This window comes from Monodelphis domestica, chromosome 6 (genome assembly GCF_027887165.1).
Source record: "Monodelphis domestica isolate mMonDom1 chromosome 6, mMonDom1.pri, whole genome shotgun sequence".
NCBI classification, from domain to species: domain Eukaryota; kingdom Metazoa; phylum Chordata; class Mammalia; order Didelphimorphia; family Didelphidae; genus Monodelphis; species Monodelphis domestica.
Window position 1 is genome coordinate 220699959 of NC_077232.1, and position 19350 is coordinate 220719308.

The window sequence follows — 19350 nt, forward strand, 5'->3', positions numbered from 1 at the left end:
CTTTGCAAATGGTTCTCAGCCTCTCATGAGGAGAGGGTTAGGTGGGAATCATTATTAGTAGAAAGGACAGATTTTCACAAAAACTATCAGAAACCAGGAATCCATATCATATGTCAAAGGTGTGCTGTTTGTCCAAACTGATGTCGAAATCATTTTCACCTTGCCTATATACTCGGACAAGAGGGTTTATATGAATTTCCACATTGTTTCTAGAATATAGCCAGGTTAAAGCACAAGTAATTTTCATAAGTTACACATATTGTGTAAGCATGACATAGTCCAGTTTTCTCCTTTGACAACTACTTCCTGGCTGTTTGCCATTGGGCAAATCAATATATGTTTCAGTGCTCTAGGCAACTCTCTAAAATGATAAATTGCTGAAGGAATGTCAGAATACATTGGTGCTGAGTCTCTTCAAATGGAAGTTCCTAATACCAAAGAACCCCCAGGTCTAGCTCCAAGCCCTACACATGAATATCCACTCAAAACTTAGGACTGCGTTTGAGGAAAAGGGTGCAGTTTCTAAAATCAGAGATACCCACATGTATAGACAATGACAAATGAAGTTACATGAGATTAGGAATGAATAGATGTATTTATTTAATCATTGATATCATTTAATTATTTTTTCTTTTGATAATTAAGGATTTATTTTTTACTCATTCACTAAATGTTTGATAATTATCTATCTTATAAAGAGTCCTATCTCGGGAACCAATGAAGGTACAAACTTTAAGTAGTAAGAGAGGCAGTCTGTCCAGAGTGTTGAGAGTCTAGAAAACTTGCATTCAGATCTTCCATCTGCTATCTACTAACTATGTGTTTCTGGAGAAGTTATTGCAGCTTCAGTTTCACATCCATAAAATCAAGAGACTGTACTAGATGACCTCTAAAATCTCTTCCAATTCTAAATCTCTTCTCTTTTTCTAAAAGAGGAATTCTTTCTTTGTGGCACATAATCTTTTTTTAAATTTATTCCAATAACAAATTTACCCATGTTTTCCAAAGATACATGATTCATATTGTTTCCTCTTCTTCCCTCTCCACTCCCAGAGTTGATAAGTAATTCCACTGGGTTATACATTTATTATCACAGAAAACAGATTTCTATATTATTCATTTTTGTTAGAGAATAATCTTATAAAACTAAAACCTCAAATCACAAACCAAAATAAACAAGTGATAAATCATGTATTTTCATTGGCATTTCTCTTCCAACAGTTCTTTCTCTACAGGTGGATCATAAAGACCTCAGAATTGTTGTGGCAGTTATTATCTAAGAGAAGTTAACACATAAACCCAGATAAACATCTGGCTATGCAATCAACAGGTAATTTGATATAATGCACTGGGTGCTCCTTCCATTGGGCATCATTCATACTATTTGTATCCTTTCTCGTCCTATATCAACTTATATACAAAATTGTACCAGCAGCCTTGATCCTAATTGACTGATTACAAAACATTCTCAAGTTACAGCCATTATTGCCACATTGTCAACTAATGCAATCAATATACATCATCATCTGTTAAACAGAGTTAAGAGAAAAACCACACCTAAAAGCCTGATGAATGATTTGAAAATTCTAGCTCACTAGAATCATTCTCAGGTATTTATAGCAGATATATGGAATTATCAAATTTGAGTGAGTATCAGTACTAACTTTTGGCAAACATCTTTAACCAACATGCAAAAAACAGAGGGGAAGAGGGAATTTTATTCTTCAAGGAAACATCACTGCACTGTGGAATTGCTCTCATTATTACAAAGTAAAATATAACATGGGGTGAATTCTACAGCAAAGTGGAATTTTTTTCAATCATGAGACAGAGACTAACTGTATCCATAATTATTAGGTTGGAAATTTGATGTAAAGAGAAGCTCTGATTGGCTATTACTCCTTATTGTTAGCCTAAACTACTGTAGCACTAGAAGCAGTCTTCAGTTTCCATAGCAACCTGGTTACAGCTGGAGAGGTTGCTGTAGTTATCAGCTGACAAAAGGGTTTCAGCATACAAAATCCAAAGAATGGTGCTTCATCTTAAAGAAAAATATGTTGCATTTTGAATGTGCTAAAAATATATTAAAATATACTTGACGTCTTTATTAATCTCTTAAAGATAATGAGTTTCAAAGGCCCTTTCTTTGGATATGGTAGAAAATTCCATTCATTATTTTTTAATGCACTTGTCACATTTATAAGGACAAGGGAAAAACCGTTCATTATGTGGAGAATTTAATGAGAGAATGAATCATTAAGTGAGTTGAGATTCACCGTATGGGCTAAAAATTCCAATAACTTGTTAGTATTCACGAGGGGTCACCAAAGAAGAAGCTTGTCATGAGGCTGATTCTTTTTATAACCAAATGGTTTCTTTACTTCTTTAGATAAGGATAACATCCTTGTTAGGGACAATAAATAGCCTATCCAAAGAACATTTGAAAAGGTTGTCATGTTTTTTTAATTGCTTATTTTTCCTTTTTTTTTCCTATGCACATATGGCACGTATGTGTCAATGGCTGCCAATAAGTCAATAGATTACATTTTAGAGTACCTTAGAGTCATCTATACCAAATTGCTCTTTTTATGGAGGAGGAAAACAAGACTATGAAGTTGTCACTTGTCCAGGGTCATACACATAAGTAAAGAACGCATGTCCTCTGATTACAAATCATTACTTCTCTCCACCATATTGCATTTATTTCATTGACAACAAAATAACCACTGTTATATCACATTTTGTCTTGGTGAACTCGGGAGGAGAGAGGTCATAAGAAATAACACTACAAGGGACATCAAAGATCATCTGGTTTAACTACCTCATTTTATAGATAAGGACTTTATAGCCTGAAGAGACTCTATTGAAGGAACACTTTCCCTTTGGTAGCACACTTAGTCGAACTGGAATTCCTACTCTGGGTTATAGACTTCAAACCTGGTATTCTTTCCCCTGAATAGCACTCAAGCTGAATAGTATGATGAACAGAAGACTGAAATGGATGTGGAGACCTTGGAACTAGTCCTAGCTATACCAGTCACTGGACACCTCTACTCAGCTTCCTCATCTGAAAAATCCTTATTATACATGAAGAATTGGCTTTGGCCTTCAAGTTGGTTGCCTCTATGGTACCTTCAGGCTCTAACCTTCTCAGAACCTCTTTACAGGTTTTTGTCATTGAGCCTAATACCACTACTAAATGTAATTTTATCACAGAGAGAAAAAAAATTACCATTGTTAAGGGAAAAATAAAGATCTTGCCCTATCCCTCTCCTAAATGTTTTCCAAGAATAAATTAAAATAAAAGGATTGCTTTAGTTCACTTATTTTCAAAAAATAGTGAAAACAAAGGAAATGACTAAAATTTTTTGAGGTCTTAAGTTTTTTCATCTTTTTTACATTGTGACAGCCTGTCCAGTCAGTAGGCAGTACAGTGGATAGAGCACCAGACCTGGAAGTAGGAAGACCTGAGATCAAATCTGGCCTCAGACACTAAGTAGCTGTGCAACTCTGGGCAAGTCATTAAACCTCTTTCTGCCTCAGTTTCCTCAATTCTAAAATGGGGGTAATAATAACACCTACCTCTCCCAAGCTGCTGTGAGGATCAAGGGGGATATTTGTAAAGTGTATAGCATAGTTCTTGGCACATAGTAGACAATATTTAAAGCTAGCTATTATTATTACTCAGGGCAGCTAGGTGGCACAGTGGATAGAGTTCTGTATCTAAAGTCAGGAAAACCTGAGTTCAAATTCAGTCTCACACACTTACAGACACACTGTATGACCTGGGCAAGTCACTTAGCACTATTTGCCTCAATTTCCTTGTCTATAAAAGGAGCTGGAGAAGGAAATGCCAAAGTACTCTACTATTTTTGACAAGAACCCACCCCCAGAAAGTCACAAAGAATCAGACACAACTAGAAAAAAAACAAAAACATGAAACCAAAAGAAGATTAATTATTATTACTATTTCGATTGAGTTCCTAAGGCTTGTAAATCATGAAGTTCTTTTGGCAAAGGAAGCCTTCTGTTTGGTTCTTATCCAGAAAAATTTGGACAATCTATCCATTCAACTAAGCTGAGGAAACTAAGGGGATCTGAATAATGAGTAAATGTCATAACTATTCTAATCCCATTACAGGACTTCTAAATATAAGGGTAAAAACGCTGTAATAGACTAGCAGTCAGTGCAAAGTATATATCTCCTGGGAAATAGGGAATAAAAATGATGGTAATTACACTACATATATGAAGCAAAAGAAAATTTTACATAATGATTATGAATCACTAATAAGATTTCTAAAGGGAGAATGCCTAAGGGACCATTAGAGAAGTACTAATAACCACCATATTATTTTGCAAATCACTTAAAGTTCTTAACCTTGAATGGTTTTAAACCACAAAATCATGTTTTTAAAACTTTACATTTGAAAAAACATTATTTTTACTCAGAAGATTATAAAAATCAACATTTATCTTCATTATGCTCAATTAAGAATAATCATGCAGGAGGGAAGAAAAGAGAATCTAACCACCCCCAAAAAGCTTACTACATGACAGGAGGTTTTTGGTTTTGTTTTTTGATATTTTAAGTATCAACATTTTCAGGACTAACGTTGTTCCATCCCTTGATGCATTTCAGGACCCTTAAAAGGCTTAGTCTGTGGACATGCTGTATCTGAATAATATCTTTGCTCATTTGCCAGCCATAAGATCATGGGCACAGCCTACCAACAGGACATATGAAGTCTTTCAACATAGATCATCAGAGCATCATAGGTTCAACTCTATTTTACAGCTGAAGAAAATGAGACTCAAGAAGGTTGTTATCTGCTCCAGCTCAGATAGGAAGTAAATGGTGAAGAATCCATTCAATCCAGGTCCTCAGATTCCAGATTTAGCATGTGCCCCTCTATCTCCTGTTTTCCCTCCTTAAAGAAATAATTAAAAGTAAAAGTTTGTTCTAAAATCTTCCAGTAAACATAATTAAGTATGTAAACATGTAGTCAGATGTATAACTGAAAAGGACCATAGCGATGACTTCATCTATTTCCATTTTGCAAATGTGGAAATTGAAGTACAGAACAGGAAAGGGGTTGGCATTTTAACTTGGATTCTCTGCCTTCAAAGTAAGTGATCTCTCTACTGTACCATACTTCCTGGATCTTGCTGGCATTTTCCCTCCTCTGGAATCATTATTGAGAATCTAAACTAACCTCTAAAAAATGAAAATATGATTTTGGTGGAAGAGCATGACTGCATGGGCATTAAAAACAACAACAACATAGTGTTCAGACCTTTGGACCAGGCTTCTGTCTGTCTTAAAACATGTTTGTGTTTCCCTATAGACTTCAAATGCCAATGTTTATCAAACTGAGGACAGTTCACCCCTATGTCAGTTTTCCTGCCAGGACTGAGCACTCCAATTTCATGGGTGGTTTTGTTTGACAGGTACAGATCATGTACAGTCACAATGAAAACATTTGAGCTATAAAAAAGCTGACTCTGCTCAGAAGGTTTCTAATGGAGAGAAGCTTATAAAAGGCACTCTGGGGTATCTTTGTGTCATATCTAAATTGCTCCTGAGCTCCTGCAATATTTCAGTTGAGTTGGGAATCATGTCTCAATCCAAGTAGAGCCAGAGTGCTCTGATCTACAGTGGACCCTAGATAATATGTAGCAATTAGAGCACAGAAGAAGGCTTAGCTTTTCCTTCTCCCAGATTCAACTTTAATTAACTGAGAAAAGCATCCTCTTCTAGTAACGAGTGTCCATAAATATTTGTAGGATTGCATTAATAGACATACTTATTTATTAACATAGGAATCATTATCAAGTTATTAGATTTTTTTAATTAGAACTAGGAAATAAATCAAAATATGGCTAAATTTTTATTGAGATGTTCTAAAGGAACAGGCTCTATAAGTCTATTCCCATTAATTATTTCTAAAAACATGGTATGATGAGATCCTTGTATGTATTTTTCACTGATATGAGGATTCCAGTTCATCACAGAATCATGATATCTCAGGATTCAAAGGGACAGATACAGAAGCTAACTCATCTCTGAGGATGAATCCTCTGGTTTAGCATTCCTTACAAGGGTCACCCATCCACTCTGCACTTAATATTTTTAACTTTAAATTTGCCAGAGTGTGTTGGGAGGCTTGTAGTTATTTCAGTCTCTTCATAACTAAAATGGTAGCAGCTTAATTAAAGAGAGAAATGATGTGGTGGTCTCTAAGGCATAGGTTTCTTCAAAGTAGATCATGGAAACAGTATGATTGAGGGGAGAGCCCTACTCAAGGAACTTGAAAAGACCAGTGACACAACTTTGGATAGTAAAATCTGACCTATATTTACTCTTAGGGAATGGAGGAAGTAAATACTTTCAGTATTAGAAAGTATTTAGATTTAGACTGAACTCCTTGGGAGTAGGGAATGGTTTTGCCTTTATTTGTATCCACAAGTCTTTGCCTAGTGCCTGGCATCTCTTAAGTGTTTAATGAATATTTTTTAGTGACTAATGACAAAAGGGTACTGTGAAAAATATGCTGGATTTGGAACAAGGAAGCCTGGGTTCAAATCCCAATTTTTCTACTAGCCTCTAAGATCTTTTCCAGGTCTAGATTTATGATCCTATGATGAATTAAGTAAGGCTCCATGGAGGACACAGCCCTTGAGCAGAGTCTTTTGATATTAAAAAAAAAATTTTAAAGGCAAGGAAAATGTTTGGTCCAGTTAGAGATGTTAGCTAATCATTACAAGGCACATTTCAAAGTCTCCAACTACACATCAGTCGCATATATGTCTAACTACTATTCTAGTCTCCCAATTCAGTTCACCAAGAGGTGATTGAGTATATGCATAGCACTGTGCTAAGTGCTGGGGTAATAAAATGTGTGCTAGAAGAAAGACAGTTCCTACCCTCAAGCCTCTTATAGTTTTCTATATGTACACCAGTATGACATGAAGTAGAATATGATGAAGTGCACAGAGGAGATCAAATGGATTGAAATCCAAGATATGAACAAGAATTCCAATTGAGGGAATCATGAAATTTGAGAATTGGAAAGGACTCCAATGGCCATCTAGTCCAACCTATATATCAAAGAAATTCTAACTATATCAGATGAGTGATTGGTTAGCCTCTACTTGAAGGTATTCAAGGAGCTTGCTAACTTCTAAGATAACCCATAGCACTTTTGGACAACTCTGATTATTTGGAAATTTTTCCAGATATCAGCTTAAACTGTTTTCTTTGTAGCTTTCAACCTGTGCAAAAAAAAAAAAGTTCTGTGATCAAATGTAAATTTAATCCCTCTACCACAGGACAGATGTTTAAATACTCAAAAACAACTATCTTACCTCACAATCTCCACATAAATCTTTTCTGGGAAGGTTGTATGAAAGAGTTAGTCTCATAAGAAAAGAATTTAATAAGCTGAGAGGTGTGAAGAATCTTTATAGCCATGAAAAGTTAAATGTAGTAAAATGTGGTATCAGAAGATATCAAAAAAGAGAATGGTAGAATGTATAAAAGGGAATAGTAATGGATAAAAATGAAAAAGGTTCAAGTCAGACAGAAGGGACCATGCTAGCAAAATAATTTGTATTTTTTTTAATTGGGCAGTGGAAACTTTTGAAAGTTTCAGAGGAGTAATATGATCAGAACTTATTTGTCTGATGTTGCTTTCATATTATTCTTAGAAATTGAGATCATTTAGAAATGAGAGGAAGGTGGAAATTAAAGAAACCGTGCGATAGTATCACTATTTAAAACAAGTAACTAAATATTCCAGGAAGAGAAACCAAGATATTTGACATCCAAGAAAGACCTATATTGTCTGCATTTTCCAAAATGACTTTAAAATAGAATAGAATAAGTTATTCTTTCCTGAAACTTCACTCTTTTCTATAAGAAAGTTGGAAAAGGTAAACTCTAATGCCCCTTTGATTTTCTATGAAAAAAATTAAAAGTCAGAACCCAATATCTCCTGAGACAGGAAGGAATATGGACTGAGATCCTCTTCTTACTGAATTTATCTCTTCTGTATAAAAGTGACTTAAAGATCCTCAATCCTGTTAGCCATATCCCTTCATTCAAGACTCTACTATACTATTCTTTAATGTAGGGTTATTTTAAGATCAGGGAAAACCTAAACCCTCTCTCCCATCCAATTTCCTTTCCCTTCCCCTTTCCTTAAATAAACCCCTTGTTCTAACTATTCAAAGAATGGGTTATCTATCAGATATATCAGGAAACTCACTCAGATCTGACTTCCAGTGTCACCAAATGAAGAGACCAACTGATGGGGGAGGGAGAAGGGAGGAGGGAGGAGAGAGAGAAGAGAGGAGGGTGGCAGATCTGATTCCACATCACCACAATCTATAAAGATCAACCACCTAATATACTGGTTACCCCCAAAAAAGACAGGAATCCATCATTTGCTTTAAAAATCAAACCATAATGAAAGGGAAAAAAGTAACAGTCCTAAAGAGGTTTTTAATCTTATGTTAAATGTTGAAATCTATTGATTTGGTTTTAAGTTGTTACTAAACAAGTTTGGTTGTGATTGTGTACAATGTTAAGTTTTTAACAACACAATTTAAGATTCCTTTTTGAAACAAGGTGAAAGTAATGAAAACACTTCAAAATGATTGTCTTTCATGTTTTTCTTCTACCTAGGATTAACATACTGAGTAAATAAGAAGTATTAGGTCTCTCCATAGCCCAGGAGAATGAAACAAAGGGGTAAAGAGTAAGAGAAGATAAATGTCATTCGGAGTAGACAGAATGAGCTAGAAACCTTGAGGCAAATATATAACCCCCCAAAAGCAGTAGTCATATAACATTAAATTAAAGAGACTCATCAAACAGTAAAAAGCCAAATACATGTACACACACACACATATATATGTATAATGCATTTAACATAATAGGAGAATGAACACATAACAGCATAAGGAACTTTGGTAATTTTTAAAATGAGAGACAAAAGATAGATTTAAATATTTTAAAAAAGGGTTTCCTTACAAAGAGTTACACTATTGGCCTACAGAAGCCTTCCTTATATAAAATGGAGATTCAAGATCCACAAAACAGTCCTGACTGTCCTCTTCTGCAATAACTTGCTCCCTGTGTTCAGTCAATTTATATGTAAATTTTATGGAAAATTCAAGTAATGTGCGCCTTTCTCATGTAAAAGAAAATTTATCATGTTACTTGGCTCCCAAACAGTGACTTAGCCACAACCTTGATCAGTGGGGGAGATCCAGATGGAGCAAAAGAAACTCTGATTTTGAAAGACTAAGCTGTGCTGATTCATGAAGGCAAAACTGAAAACCATGCCAGAAAAGTCAGGTGTAGACAAAGTCTCTCAGCATCTGTAACTTATTCAACCTATAACCCATTCAATCACTGACCTTGGATCCAGGACAAGGGTCAGCATTTCATAAGAAGGAACTGTTTTGCAATAATTTATTCTGTGTTGCTTGCAATGAGGTTCTGCTTCTCTCTAAGACATGAATTTTATCTTGTCAATCTCTTTTCCTTAATAAAGCTGTATATTTGCCAAAGAAAAATTCTATTGAATTTCAAAAAATGTCTTTTTAAGTCCATGCAACATTTTTGCCTCATAACTTTGGACCGGGTTAAGTTTTATTTTCCTTTGCTTTCTTAGTCACATAGATTCCTTGCATTTAGAGACCTTGTATAATAACTTAAATCTTCTGGACAAAGAGGCTAAGATAGAGGTCTTAACGGCTTTATATACTTATTTAAACCATTGCTGCTCATGTTAATAACTAGATAATTATTTCAATTGGTTGAGTGGCTTTATTGTTATTTTCAATAATATATTCATTTATGTTTTCTCCTTTGAAGAATTCTTGCATAAGTTTCTACCTTCATGACCTAGATAGATGGAAAAAAAAAAGGTTTTTTGGTTTTTTTTTAAGGATGGAATTGTAACTTAAGCAAATTATATAATGGCTGTGACTTCCCTTTAGGAATTGTGCATGTGTCAGGATCATCAGCATGGAATTCCTGTGAAATGGGACATACCAGAAAGTCTGTCTCTACCTCATAAGACTGCTACAGACAATTCCCTTAATAATGAGAGTATATTTTGCCTAATGGAGAATCTACTTATAAGCTTCTCTTCAAGGAAATGGAAGCTAATCAGCTGTTAGAAGCTTATGACTTCCTGTTTTTGTTTCAAAAACTACTTTCTAAAGAGTCTGTACACAACAGCTTATTAAGTATTTCCTGACACTGTAAACGAATCAAAAAGGCAGAGATTTCCTTGTTTACAAAAAGCAAGCCTAAACACAAACATTCAGGAAAATATTTGCTCCACAGAACTTTATGCTCATTGAACTAAATGGATTTGAGGATTCCAGTATATAACTTGCAACAAAAGCTAGATTGCATTAATATGAACACTTGTTTAAGATTTCCAAAAGATTTCTAATCTTCTAAAAGGCTTAGTAAAAAAAAAAATCATCTAAGATTTTTTAAAGTTTATTGTTCAAAAACATGCCCTTCAAATCTATAGTTATGAAAGCATGACCATATGTTCTTCCCATTTTCCAAAGAAAAATGTTAAAGGAATATTTAAATGACAACTATTAAAATCTATAAGTTTTCCAATGACTTTTAAAATGAGTCCAACCTATATTCCAAAAAGAGTAGCAGTTTAATAATATTAAAACTTATTTGATTAATCTATTCTTGTATTATAATTCTGTTTGCAAATTTTTTATAAAATACTATTGTGCTAAATGAAATGACAAGTAGGGAAGATTCAGAAAAACATGGAAAAACTTAACATGAACGGATGCAAAGTGAGCAGAAACAGAAGACCATCATACACAGTAACAGCAATGTTGTACAATGTACAACTGTGAATGACTTAGCTATTCTCAACAATACAATGATCTAAGACATCCCAAGGGACTCATGATGAAAAGTGCCATTAAATTTGAGAGAAAGAACTAAAGGAGTCTGAATGCAGACCTAACCATTATATTTTTCACTGGGATAAAGTCTTTGGAAGGAAAGATGATTTTTACCTATAACTCCAGACCTAGTGTTCTTTGCCTTGAATAATACAGCTTGTCAAAATATACTCCTTTAGCTTTTTAAAAAACATCTGATATGTATAAAATTAAAAATCCATCAAAATAAATTATATGCACTAAAAGTAATGGGAATGACAAAAGAAAAAACATAAAAGTATACATACAAAAGTGTCAGATAATTTGAGTAACAAGAAATACCAAAATGAAGCTATGTTAATCATGTGATGTTTTCATCTATTATAGATGTCTTTTTAAAAAGTTTTTTAAAAGTTATATTTTATTCACTGTAATTTTAGTTATGTCTGTGGTTACTCTGTTTAATGAAGTAAAGATATGTCATGATCCACTAAAATCAAACAGCAGTGCTAAACCAGTAACTTACTTGGGGTCCAGCTCTGTGGAGTCCCAAAAGAGGGGATGACTGATTCTCCATCTTGGCTGTACAGCTGGAATGCATCCAGGAGAGGAAATAGGAGCTCACTTCTACCATTATTCATTTGGAGATCAACTCTTTCACATTTAAAGTAATCTAGTCCTGATTAAAATGCATATTGGATGACTAATTATTCCACATTTTTTCTCATTAATATCAAGTTTTATTTCCATGAAGCCCAACAAGGGGAACAAAGTGTTAACAAGAGAATTCAGCACCTTGAAGCTTCTAAGACAATTTTTTGGTGATTTTTTTCTATGCATCACTTTCATAGAATAGTGGAGTCTCCAAATAGTTGTCACATATTAATGTAACAAAAAAAAATTAAAAGTGACTAAACACCTGTAGTATATATGCCATGTTGTTATTTCTCAATTCAAGATTTGTGATGACCATCTAATTTTAAGACTACCAACTTCTGTGTTCCTTTTCTATTTGGCACAGGTGACTGACTTCTTACTATTCATTTTTTTCTAAATGATATTTATTCATTGTTGATTATCTACTATATGTAGCACATTTTGTTGGGTATTAAGGAGGAATAACTCAGATGAATGAGATTTAGTACCTTTTCTTAAGAAGCTTGCAGTCCTATAATAAGTTAACTATTATATTAACAGTGTGGATAAGAACATGGACAAGTATCTTCTGATCTTATTCTGCAATTGTCTATTGGACATCTCATGGAACTTCGTCCTTTAGATACTGCCAGAGAGGCTGCACTAGTCTACTGATTTCAAAAAACTGCTTTTTCAGCTATACAGCCAAAGAAGAGGCTGTCCCCAGTCACTTGGTAGGAGAATGTAGAATGTCTTCTTACAGAAGGAGGTACTAGGTATCTCCCAAAGGCATGCCTTCACAGCATGCAAAGCAAAGACAGAAAATCCTATCTATGGCTTTCAAAGTTTTTGAAAACTTGGCCCCTTCCTAACTTTCTAGACTTCTGAATTTTTACTAACTTCCTCCACCTATATGTAATCTAATGACACTCATTTACTTGGCTTCCTTTGTTTCCTTCACACAAAACACTCCATCTGATGTTTTTACTGGCCATCCCTCACTAGACTCCTCTCTCTTCTCATCTCCGATTCTTGGCTTCCCTTGGTCTCTGCTAAAACCCTACCTTCTACAAAAATCCTTTCCAGATCACACTTAATGGTAGATTATCTCCACTATCCTCTATTTGTGTCATGCATATATGCATGTTGTCTTTCTTCCCCTTTACACTGTGAACTCCAGGAAAGCAAAGAATGACTTTCTCTTCTTTGGTCTGTTTTGTTTCTCTTTTTTACTTTCTCTGTATCCCCAGCACTTAGCACTTAGCCTGGCACATAGAAGACACTTAATAAATGCTTATTGACTTGATCACTGAATAGAAACCCAGATTTGTTGTAATTGTCTCCTGAGTAATCTCTATAGCTCCAAGTTCCCTCCTTTCTCCAATAATTCTTTACACAACCTGTTAACATTAGTTTCTTAATACACAAGGCTGACCATATCATTCATTCCCCTTCTCAAAAATATCAGCATCATCCCTTTGCTTTGAGGTTAATGTAAAAATTCCCTAGATTGTCACATAAAGCCCTTCGCAAAATGGTTCCAACCTATTTTTTCATTCCTACTGTACACTATTCCTTTTCTACATTCTAACAATTCAGCCAACACTTGGAACTCTCTCTTCCTCAATTTCAATCTTGTTCTCTGCTACACATTTGTTCTGGTTATCATTCATAACTAGAATGCATATTCTTTGCAACTCCACCTAATGAAATATCCATCTTCTCTCAACTTTGGATTCTATCTCCCCTCTAAGCATTCTGCAAGCCCTCTTTCCAACAGAGGAAAATTTAATAAATGCTTATTGATTGACTGCTGTTGGAAAACATGGAGAGATTATATATATATATATATATACATATATATATATAGCACATATATTATATATAACAAATAATATATGCAGCAAGTACGTCTCTGAATCATTTGGAAATGCTAAAGATAGTCCCAAGCAATGGAGCAATGAACTCCCAGTTATGATGATCAGAGAATCTTCCATTCATAAAAAATAAAATATGGACACTCTTTCTGCTGTAATGTTTCTAACTTGGTGATTTATAAAGTTTCATCCTTCTAAGATCTGTATTCTATTAACTTACATTTCTACTGCTCCTTTCACTACCCTAGTTTCGGCCATCTTCCCTAGACCATTTCAACTTCCATCCTTTTGGACTTCTAGTCACCAAGCCGTCTCCTTTCCAATAGATCTATCACACATATTGCTGTCAGATTACTATTCCCCAAACACTCATTTAACCATGTTCTTCTCTTGCCCAGAAATATATGAGTCCCCTTCTCCCTCCACCCTTACATAAAGTCCAGTTTCAAGACTACACACATTCTGGCCCAAAGTACTGTCAGAGAGTCCTCTCTCATTCTATATGTACATAAATTAGCTTCTTTCCAGTCAAATTAGACTAATTACTTTTCCATATTGACTCTTTTTTAATTCTTTGGGAATTTCCCTCCTAACACCCAGAGATTATTGCCTTTTAAAATCTTAACCCTCCTCTGTCAAGTTCAAGTTCAAATGGAATGTCCTACAGAAAATCTTTCCAAATTATCCTTATTACAAGTAGCTCTACCTGTTCTGATTCCAATAACATTTTATTTGTATAACAAGACAAATAGTTCTACCTTGGTATGTTACACTGTACACCAAGCCAAGCTATACATCCCAAAATACTTTGTATTTAATTGACTTTGTCCATCTCTTATTCTCTATACAAGGAAATAATTCCTTTAAGGGCACCAACTAAACTTAAAAAAAGACAACTACGATGGTAATCAGCTCATAGTAGTAAATGAATTAAATATATTATACCAGACATCAGTGTACACTCCCTGAAAAGGCATGGCACCTGATCCTTACCACAGGGAGAAGGTAGGTAATATTAATGGTGGATCCTAGGCTAGTGTTATTGTCCATAACTTTAATGCATATTGGCATAACTTTAATAACTTTTATTAGTGTTCTCATTAAGATGAGCCCTACCATGACTACTTACAAAGCTAAACCAAAAGAATAAAAGACTGTAACATTTTTATATGCTCATAATTTTTTGAAAATCTTATCATTTTGGCAAGTCCAGAAGGAGAAGTGAATTTCATAAATCAAGATAGCAACAGCCAAGAAAGATAAGGGAAATGTCATTTATACTAAATGTCATTGTCTAAGCTGACAACACGGACGAATTCTGGAAATATAGATAGGAGGCTTTCATTTTTGTCTTGTGTGTCAAAAATCTATGATCTATAATAAAGTAGCAGGGGTCTTTGGAAACAATGAGCTCATAGGAAAATCAGTTGGTGCATCTCAACCTGCATATCTTGAAGTAGTTCAGATAAGGCCATTAGTAACAATATCACTAAAGCACCTTTACATATAATGAGCCATTTTGAAATGGCAGATAGAAAGCTAACCTTTGGGGTAACAAGATGGGTTCAAACTTGGAGGGAGCTATGAGAAAAAAATGCTATCCACATTCAGAGGAAAAAACTGTGGGAGCAGAAACACAGAAGAAAAACAACTTGATTACATGAGTTCCAGGGGATATGGCTGGGGATGTAGACTCTAAATGAACATCCTCATCTGATGCAAACACCAACATGGAAATAGGTTCTGATCAAGGACACATGTAATACCCAGTGGAATTGCATGTAGTCTACGGAAAGGGTGGGGGTAGCGGAGGGAGGGATAGAATACAATTCTTGTAACAAAGAAATAATGTTCTAAATTGACTAAATAAAAATTTTTTAAAAAGAAGATGGGTTCAAGTCCTGCCACTAGCTATGTAACTAGAGGCTAATCCCTAATAAACCTGTCAGTACCTCTAACACCTCTATAAATGGTAAGTAATAGACCAGTTGCCAATCTATACCAGTAAATGAAGTCATTGCTATTATTGAGTAACACAGCTAGCCCAAAAGAAACCCCTATTTATACATACAAGTGTATTGTATATCCATTGTGAGCAAAGTACTTTATCATCCTTCCAGGGAGATAAAGAGGGGAAAAAAATAAATCATCTATTAACCAAATACTTTCCTCATAATATGCATTAACCCACATTACCTTAAGACTTAGAGTGTGTTTCAATAAGTAGTAAAAATAACTGTTATCTCTATTTTACAAATGAAGAAACAAACAAAAAGAATAGAGTCAAAAAGCATATGTTAAGCACTTTCTATGTGCCAGTTTGGGCAGTGAGGTGGTACAGTGAAAAGAGCACCAGGTGGAGAGTCATGAAAACTCCTCTTCCTGAGCTCAAAACTGGCCTCAGAGATTTACGGTATAATTCTGAACAAGTCACTTAATACTATTTGCCTCAGTTTCTGCATCTGTTAAATGAGCCGTAGAAGGAAATAGCAAACCACTATAGTATCTTTACCAAGAAAATCCCAAATGGGGCCACAGAGTTGGACATGACTCAAAAATGGCTCAATAACAAACATGGTAGTTATTGTGCTTTTCATCTTGGAAAAAAAATCAAAAACTTCCTTCAAGGAGCATCCTTTTTAATGAGTCATATATAAATACACATAACCCTAAGCCCAAGCTTGACATCTGCATAAGATTCTCCTTATTGGTTCAGTGAGATCCATCATCAAAGTCTGTGTAAAGAATAAAGCAACCAAGAGAATTTCTTTCCCTCTGTCTGTTTCTGTGTGTTTGTCTCTCTCTCTCTCATATCTCATTGATTTATTCTATATATTGTCTATTATATAATATGATTTCATTGCTATTGATTTGGGGAAAAAGTTTATTCACTATCCACTGTGTGACAGTATCTGTGTAACTGGCATTTGCTGTGAACAAAGTCAAGCTTTCTGAGAAAGCACTGAACCCTCCACCACTGAGGGATAGAAATCAGGAGGGTAGCTTGAACATAAAAAATCATTTCTTGAGAACAAAAAACCTCTTAAAGGGGCTGAAATATACAATTCTAGCCAGATACTCCCTCTCTAAGGAGAACAGAGTACCCTGCCTCATGGCCCCAATTTCCTCCTTCCTACCTGGAAAGAATTAGTCTCCACTGATTAAGGGTAGGTAGAGGATTCTAGAGATATCTATTTATGCTTCCCTTTAAGATATAGCTAAAGAGACCCATACATACATGTAGACCCATACAACTTACAAGTTCAATATATACAAAGTTAAATTCAGAGCAGATAGAGGGTAATGTAATATAGGTGATATCAGTAGCAACTGGGAGAACCTGGAAACACCTGTGAAAAACACTTACTAAACACCTTCCTCCTGCCTGAATTCAGCAAACCACATTACTGATAGGTTAAGAGTAGAAACGACATGATTAAGCAAATGGAAAAATAAATACCTGCTCCTGGTTTTCTTCATTGGTATTTCTGGTTCTGAACAATGTGAGGTCATTAAAGGATTTTCTCTGTTTGCCCTAAAGAGAATGGTTTGTTGAACAAATACCTTTAAAAAAGGCATTCACTTTGGTGTTCTTGTGATCAAGTAGGTTGAACAAAAACAAATTGCACCTGGAAATGCTAGTATTTCTAATTTACATTTGAGAAGTATATTGAGATCATTTCACAAAAATAATGTATAAACAAGCATTACTTCATGACCAATTCTTCACTGGAAAATATTCCATTTAATTCATATGGACTTTTGCTTAAATTAAAAGATAAGCAATCTTGAATAAGCATCATAGCTTCCATAAATGGTCAGAATTCCTAATTCCTTCACTACTGAAATAGAAACTGGGGTAGAAATAATAATTATTCTTCTACTTCTCCCCCAAGCTCATCCTTTGCTCAACAGATCCACTGGAAACAGACAGAACTGATAACTCCTCTTCACCTTGGTATACCTAAAAATGAAGTGTTAGACAGTCATCCAAGAAAAAAAGAGTTTCAATGTATTCTTTAAGTGGTATGTGCTTTTCATCAACTCTTACAATACACCCCTAGAAATCATCTACTATTCAATATTCTTAATCAATCCTAGTGATGTTTAGGATGGGAAGAAGAGAGGAACAGTGCTATTTCCTTCTAGGCTTATGGAATTCAGAACTATAATGGACCTTAGAGTTCTAATCTAACCCTGAAAAATTACTTGCCCAAGTTCAGAATGTAAGTTTCAGGGCCAACATTTGGATTTAAGTTTTCTGACTCCAAATCTAGTCCTTTCCATCACCAGGAGAAATAAAGTTGAGTTTTTCCATTTCTCATGACCTCACCCAATTTTAATGAAATAAATCAATTCACTCATCATTTTTCCTTATCACACATTCTACCTCATCACATCACCTCTCTTCTTCTTGTCTTTAACTCCCAAACAGTAATATAGACATCTCCCATTTCTGCCTTCCCTTTGGTCCCTCTCTACTTCTCAGGGTTCTTAGACTGTACTTTCAAACTCCAGTTCCAAGTTTCCAGTTACATTTCTATTTTGATGTCCCACTGAGGACTAAAGGCTAGTTGTCTCTTTACTTTGTTTATAAGATAAGTTCACCCTTCTGACTTCTTTATCTTTATCAGTTGGACCCATCATTCTAATTACTTAGACTCAAAATCCCTGAATGATCTGATATTTCCCTTAATTTCCCCAATTCACTCAGTCATCAAATCTTAATAAGTTTTCTTCATTAATAGTTTCCATATAAATCCCTTTTCTTTCAATTACCACAATCAGTTATTTTGGTTACTTAATCGCTATGCTCCTAAAATAGCCCCTTAAGGTTCTCTGTCTCTGGTTTTACCTTTTTCTATTTTGTGATGTGCACAAGCATCAACTTAATCTTCCTATAAAATTTTTAAGTCAAATTTCCCTTACCTAAGCCCTAAACCCACCAAATCAGCTTCAACCTAAATGAATGTGTATATACATAAGACATTTATTTGATGTGTAAAATGCATACTATATATAAAATAGTATATGAAATATAGTTGTCTCATATATAAGCAAATATTTTATACATGCTAAATATATGTATTTCATTTATTTCATTTAACTGTTATCTTCCATGAAACCAGAAGGTCTAATTCATAAACAGATGTACTTATAACCAAAAATACCTAGGACACTGTACCCTTTGTTTCATGATTATGTTATCCCACATACCAGAAATGGAAGGAAGGAAGGAAGGAAGGAAGGAAGGAAGGAAGGAAGGAAGGAAGGAAGGAAGGAAGGAAGGAAGGAAGGAAGGAAGGAAGGAAGGAAGGAAGGAAGGAAGGAAGGAAGGAAGGAAGGAAATAATAATACTTCAAAATTTTATCTCATTTGATCCTCACAAAAATCCTGAGAGGTAGATGATTTATTACTACTTCCATTTTATAGTTGTAGAATTTAAGGCAGACATTCCAACTCTCTAAGCACTACACTGATAGACATTAGACTAGGATAGACCTCATAGTTTAAATCCCTCAGTTAACCATTGCAAAATCTGAGTCTTGTAAGAGATGAAGTGTCTTGGACAAAGTCAGGCAGGTTTCAGAGCTGTGAATATCATATGTGAATATGCCCAGCATCTACTTAGCTCTCAGGGAAAAAGCTCATTCTCCCATCCTCCAGGCCTGTGGAATATCCTTCCATAATCATGATCTCCACCCAGTGTGCCTGGTCAAACCATTGCAACAGGAGGGCAAAATCAATTCCATTAATTCATGTTGAGCCTAGCCTTTGGACAAACTCCCAAATCCAAGATTGCAACAGGGTCACCTTGCTGGGTGGCAACTCTGTTGAAAAAATCACCAAAAAGACCACCACCATATGACATTATTAAAATGCTTTAAAGTCAACA

General features: G+C 34.9%; 1 protein-coding gene and 1 long non-coding RNA gene across 3 annotated transcripts in view; one reads left to right on the top strand and one right to left on the bottom strand.

Annotated features, from left to right (window-relative positions):
• Positions 1-5020, top strand: part of LOC103103949 (uncharacterized) — a 66777-nt gene extending 61757 nt beyond the window's left edge. The window contains exons 3-4 of the long non-coding RNA XR_468616.3: positions 1222-1330; positions 4643-5020. This is a non-coding gene — a long non-coding RNA (uncharacterized LOC103103949). The remainder of the gene's footprint in view (positions 1-1221; positions 1331-4642) is intronic.
• GPM6A (glycoprotein M6A) overlaps positions 1-19350 on the bottom strand; it is a 507062-nt gene that overhangs the window by 172166 nt on the left and 315546 nt on the right. The window lies entirely within an intron of this gene.